The sequence below is a fragment of the Ictidomys tridecemlineatus genome, chromosome 11 (assembly GCF_052094955.1).
Source record: "Ictidomys tridecemlineatus isolate mIctTri1 chromosome 11, mIctTri1.hap1, whole genome shotgun sequence".
In the NCBI taxonomy this organism is placed as follows: domain Eukaryota; kingdom Metazoa; phylum Chordata; class Mammalia; order Rodentia; family Sciuridae; genus Ictidomys; species Ictidomys tridecemlineatus.
Window position 1 is genome coordinate 111,726,918 of NC_135487.1, and position 6,000 is coordinate 111,732,917.

The window sequence follows — 6,000 nt, forward strand, 5'->3', positions numbered from 1 at the left end:
GCGGCTCAATAGGCCCAACCCTTTGGACTGGGTGTGGAAAGTCGGAGGATTCCACAGGCAGAAAGGTGAGGGCAGTGCTCCAGACAGAGACAGTGGAATCTTCAAAGGCCCATACAGGAAAGAGGATCCTGCTCCTGTACAAGGAGACATGCCTGGGCCACACAGAGAGCTCAGGTGCAGACCAGAAGTGGAAGATACACCTGCACAGGCATGAGGGACACAGGCCTGAAACACCTCGGTCTCCTCAGGAGATACCCACTCCTCTTTCTTCCCCTCAGAGTACACCTTGTGTACTTGTGTGCTCCTGCTAGAGAGCACTGGACATACTCTTACTTTCCATTTTTATGCCTCATCCCCTCTAACATTCCAACTCTGTGGTAAAAGAGGTCATCTCCAACAGTGACAAGTAATGAGAGTCACAGAGCAGATCTGGGCACTCACCACCCGGTTTGCCATGGGAGGCAGTGAAGGTCTCTCTTTGTTTTCCCAGAAAAGATCACTGCAGCAACACTCCTGAGGGATGGATTGCAAGAGATGAGGAGGATGCTTGAAGAATCCGGGCACAATGGCACATGACTATAATCCCAGTAATGAGGGAGGCTGAGGCCAGAGGATCCCAAGGTCAAGGCCAGTCTGGGAAACTTAGCGAGAACATGTCTCAAAGTAAAAAACAAAATGGGCTGGAAATGTAGCTCAGTGGTAATGTGCCCCGAGTTTCAATGCACAGTGCAGGAAAGAAGAAAGGGAGGGAGGAAGGGAAAGAAAGAAAGAAAGAAAGAAAGAAAGAGAGAGAGAGAGAGAGAGAGAGAGAGAGAGAGAGAGAGAGAGAGAGAGAGAAAGAAAGAAAGAAAGAAAGAAAGAAAGAAAGAAAGAAAGAAAGAAAGAAAGAAAGAAAGAAAAGAAAAGAAATGGGAGAGAGGGAAAGGAAAGAAAAGGAATGGAATTAAGTCCAGAGATGGTGACCTGGTGTATGTATGTCACGTTGACAAAACGTAATGTGGGGTGCAGACTGAGGCAAGCCAGGGCAGAGTGGACAGACTGAGGTGGTCACATCGGTCCCATGCAACACTTTCTCAAACCATAAATCTGATGGCATCCCCTACTCCTCCTCCTTCCTCTCATTCAGTTCTCCCCATTCTGCCTCCAAAATAACATGTCATCTTCCTCCCTGGTCACCCAGCCTTGGTCCAGACCCCTGTCATTCTGTGTCTAACCCCCGACATGGCCTCCCTGCCTGAGAAGTCACCCACGAAAGCCATTCTGAGCATAGTTGCCAGAGATGTCTCTCCAAAATCACATCAAACTTGATCACTTTCTCCCTTAAATCCATTGAGTACCGCCCCAGGACAAGGACAGGTCTGACAGCCTGAAGATAACACCAAAGGCCTGAAGACTTACCCCTCTATCACCTCAGACTAAATTCTTGCCAATCCCTGCTCTGTCCCTACATTATCCAACTTGATGCTCCAATCACCTACCATGATTTGGATCTCCCTGATTACTTTGTACTTCTCTATATTCCCACTTGAGTACAAAGAATTCCTACTGCTTAGAGGGTACCCAGCTCTCTTGCTGACACATCCTTCTCAGTTCCTTATTCATCATCAAAAACCTTTCGTTTAAATGCCCCCCTTCTTGTGCATATCTAATTAAAATGCATGTATATATTTATTCATTCACCTCCCTCTGCACCTCCAAGTCCTGAAGACAAACTCACTCCTTCATCTGTGTGTTACCCACCCTGACCCAAGTGAGCTTGAAGGATCAATGTTGATGATGGACACACAAATAGTGAAACAGAGCACAAACAAACTCAACTGAATTGCGGACATATGGAAGGAAAGGGAGTAAAGGAAATCCGAGAAGCAGACTGTGTGGATGACAAAGGAAAAAGAGATACAAAGTTGCCTCCAAGGTGTCAATGAACCTGAAGAATTATGTCATCATTAGGAGAATAAGATTCAAGAGGAGAATCCTAGACTTGTGGCAGGGAAGGTAGGGAAGGGTATTCACTTAACTGTATGGGGAGGACTGAGTGAGCAAGTTAGTAAAAGGAATATGAGAGAGAAAATAGAGAAGTCTTCCGTGAAAGCAACACCACCTGCAAAGATTGTAATGGGAATGGAAATTAGACATGCTCCTGAAACAAAGTAAGGCCCTCAGCATTTTTATGCTATGAAAAATAAGAAAATTTTATTTTTAAATACTAGAACTTTATGACATTTTCCAATTTAAAGTCATATTAGGAGACTCGAGATAAGGACACCTTGTTCCCTCTGTAGCAAGTGCTTTGCACATCAGAGGACTCTGGGGGGAATTTCTTACCTTTTTCTTGGCTCAACATCACACAGGAAGGTAATGAGCAGGGAATGGAGTTGGGTTCTGAAGCATGAAAGAGGTTCATCAGGAGGAGCAGAGGAAAAGAGAGAATTATCACATTGTACATTGCCACCCTGTCCTCAAGAACAGGTACCACTGGGTCACTTGGAATTTCTGGGGCAGTCATAATATTTTCTACAATTCAGAAGCTCCCTGGGAATATACCGTGTAGTGCATCCTCAGAACACCAGGCCCAGCAACAGCAACATCAGCCCTTTTGCCAGAGTAGGTGCATTAGATATGGGCATGGACTAGACATGGGATGCTGGCCTGTGGTCATCCTGGAATGGACACTGGCCATGACTACAGAAGCATCCTTTTCAGGACCCCACAGCTCACTTTTTCCTGCACTGGCTGGAATATGTCAAGTCACCGTGAATATTAGCAGGAGAGTATCACAGGCACGGAGAAGTACAGACACTAGGGGCTCCATATTAGGCTTAATTAATGGCCTGAATAGGATCCCCCATTAATACTTTGTTGGCAAAATATGGAGTCAGTCCTCAGTATGGTCAAGTTTTTCCTCTAGCCTAAAGATAATGCGCTTCTTGCTATCGCTGTTTACCTCCCAGAAACCAGGGACATAAAGTGACTTGCCAAGCCCTCAAAACCATCAGTAGTAGAGTAGGGCTATGCCTCCCCTCTGACACCTACTTGACTCTAGAATCTACCAAGCTCCGTCCAGCTTGTGATCTAATGTGCTCCTCCTCCAACACCTCACACCTGTACCTCCCCCTGCACAGACCCAGTCAAGGCCTCATTCCCACCTGTGGCTATACAAGGCCAGCATCAGTCTGCCTCTGAAGTCATGAACATGATGTCCACAGCACAGGTAGACTTCGACCTAGAGCACAGTAGAACTACCTCAGTAAACCACCCAGGACGCTTTCATCACTTTTACTTAGACGCTTGCTCAGGGTATATCTAGCAACACATGAATCTAGCCAGAGCTTTCCCAGTCCTGTGTCTATTAGTCTCTCCAAGGCACACACTGCCCAAGTAAAGTGGCTATTGCCCGATTTGCAGCACTTGTTACATGATGATCTACCATTACACAAGAACTCTGGAGAGATTCTATTTTATGCTGCTTTGCTGAATTACCATTTCCCTCATGCAGAGCATGTGAAGTCTTTGGACTTATGACATCCTCTTATCCTCACCATCATTGCCCCCTCCAGACACATCAATAGTCTCACAATTTTACAAAATAATTCAGCACCCGCAAGCTGTTGTTGATGGTTGACAGGGAACAAAACCAGCTTTTACCTTGGATAATATGGCAGCTTCTGCATCTCTTTTCTACCTATTTGCCCCACATGGAGCACTATGCCTATTACCTCTCCTGGTGTCTTGTGTAATTATAGATCATCACGTCTAACAAGTGTTGTGAATCAGACAATGGGTACTTTGTCTGGCTTTGTTGGGCAGTGTGTGCCCTTGAAAAAGGTTAGCAGGGGCAGGCCTGGTCACATTCATTTGTGGAACAAACTTCTCAGAAAATCTTCTGTGAATCATACACTGCCTTGCAGCATGGGGAACTTTGCTTATACACGACCTCTTCCTCAGGACATTGTGGGAACACCTGTGTAGATCCATTTAGCCCTTGTGGTTCAGAGAAGTCACCAATGTTGTCTTCTGTGAATCAAATTATAGCAGTGAGCTGCTTCCAATGACTCCATGGTTTCTAGTACTGGACCTGTCCATCCTGCAACTTTGGGGGAAGCTTCTCCACATGTAAGAACAGAACACCAGCTTGAGCCCTTTATACACACATACCTTTCTCAACCTTCTTAAACATAGGCCAACTTGATACTGACAGGCCTTGCCAGGTCCTCGTGGGTATAGAACGCAAAGAACTCCATACTGCTGTGTTGAGCAGGTTACTGGATGCACGCAGAGGAGCATGAAGAGTACCTTACCCTCCCTTTGAGCAGGTAGAACTGGAAAACCTTTGGAATGTGAGTTAGCAGAGATGACCTTGAAAGTCCAGGCTGGCAGCAGGCAACTGAAATCTGGAAGCACCTGAGGTTCTGAGAGGAAAACAGGAGGCCAGCACTAGGCAGTTCCTCCCCTTTGCCACTGGTGCTAAAGGGGACATGGTCATTGCAAAGGGCAGCTGAGAAAAGTGAGAAGTGCTATGGTCAGTGAAACGAGTTGGGGGATGAAGGCCAGAAAGGAGGGACGAGGGCGAAAGGTGAGAGGAGCATACAGACAGAGGCCAGTGGTGGCCTTCATGCCCCTTTCCTGCATTCTCTGGTGAACAGCAAAGATAGGCACTTGGTTGGGCCCTGACCAGTATCTTCCCACTTGGGGAAGGTGTATGGAAGGTGGTCTCCAGGAGCCCTTGATAGCAAAGCCTGGGAATCTTACAATGCCCTTTGCCTTTATTCCCCAGGGCACAGGACAGACTTGAGGCTCATAGCTCCTGCTTCCTGACTTCTGCAGGAAGAAAGGAGGTCCTTAGCTGGTCCTACTGGGTTCTCAACCCTGTTTACTATTAAAATTTCCTGGCTGCTTTCATAAAATTAGACACTTAGGCTTCATTGCAATTAATCAATAGCTAGATTTAAAAAGTAAATGTACAAAAATCTCTCCAAGGTTGAGAACGTCTCTAATGAACTAATCAAACCCAAGAATTCCCAGAGGACCAGATATGGTTCCTCTCACTGGTGTGTTGTAGAATCCTGCTCTACCTGCCCATTCAAGTGGGGGAAACTCTTGAGGTATAGACCCAAGGACCAGATCCTCTGTTGAGCTTACCACGTCTGGAGTTTAGTGTTTTCAAGAGACTCCTGTGGAAGCAAGAGCTGGTCTCATTGATGCTTTCAAAAGACAGGCATTGCAAGGAATGTGATAGCCACAGCTTCTGGGACTGCTTCCTAAGGACATGCCTGCCCAGGGCCTGGCTGGGAAGGGAAAGGGCTAGTGTACAAACAAGGAGATAACCGTGATCATTAAAAGCAGTGTGGATTCAAGCTTCCTCCTACCTCTGTCTTTGTGATTCCATCCTTAGGAACTGCTAACGTGATGTCTATTTGGCTGAGTAGAGAACTGGCTATTCAGATTTCAGATCTTAGCTAATTTGTGAATGATTTAGGATCCATATGAACTTTCTACTATAAGAGTCAGAAAACTGTTTTTTTTTAAAGAGAGAGTGAGAGAGGAGAGAGAGAGAGAGAGAGAGAGAGAGAGAGAGAGAGAGAGAGAGAGAGAGAGAGAGAGAGAGAATTTCAATATTTATTTTTTGGCGGACACAACATCTCTATTTGTATGTGGTTCTGAGAATCAAACCCGGGCCACACGCATGCCAGGTGAGCACGCTCCTGCTTGAGCCACATCCCCAGCCCCTGTTATTTTTTTTAAAAAAGCTATAGATAGTAAATATTTTAAGATCATGGCCCATGTAGCTTTTGTCACAACCTCTTAGCTGTGCCATGCAGCATGAAAGTTGCCATAGGCAATCTATAAAGGTGACTTCATGGGTGAGACTATATTCCAATAGGATTTTATTTACAGAGTCAAGCCAGATCTCGTAGTTTGCTAGTCCCCGTTTTAGCAGCACATAGCTTCCACAGGTTGAACTGAGTGACATTTAACAAATGACAAACAAGGAAGAAAGAA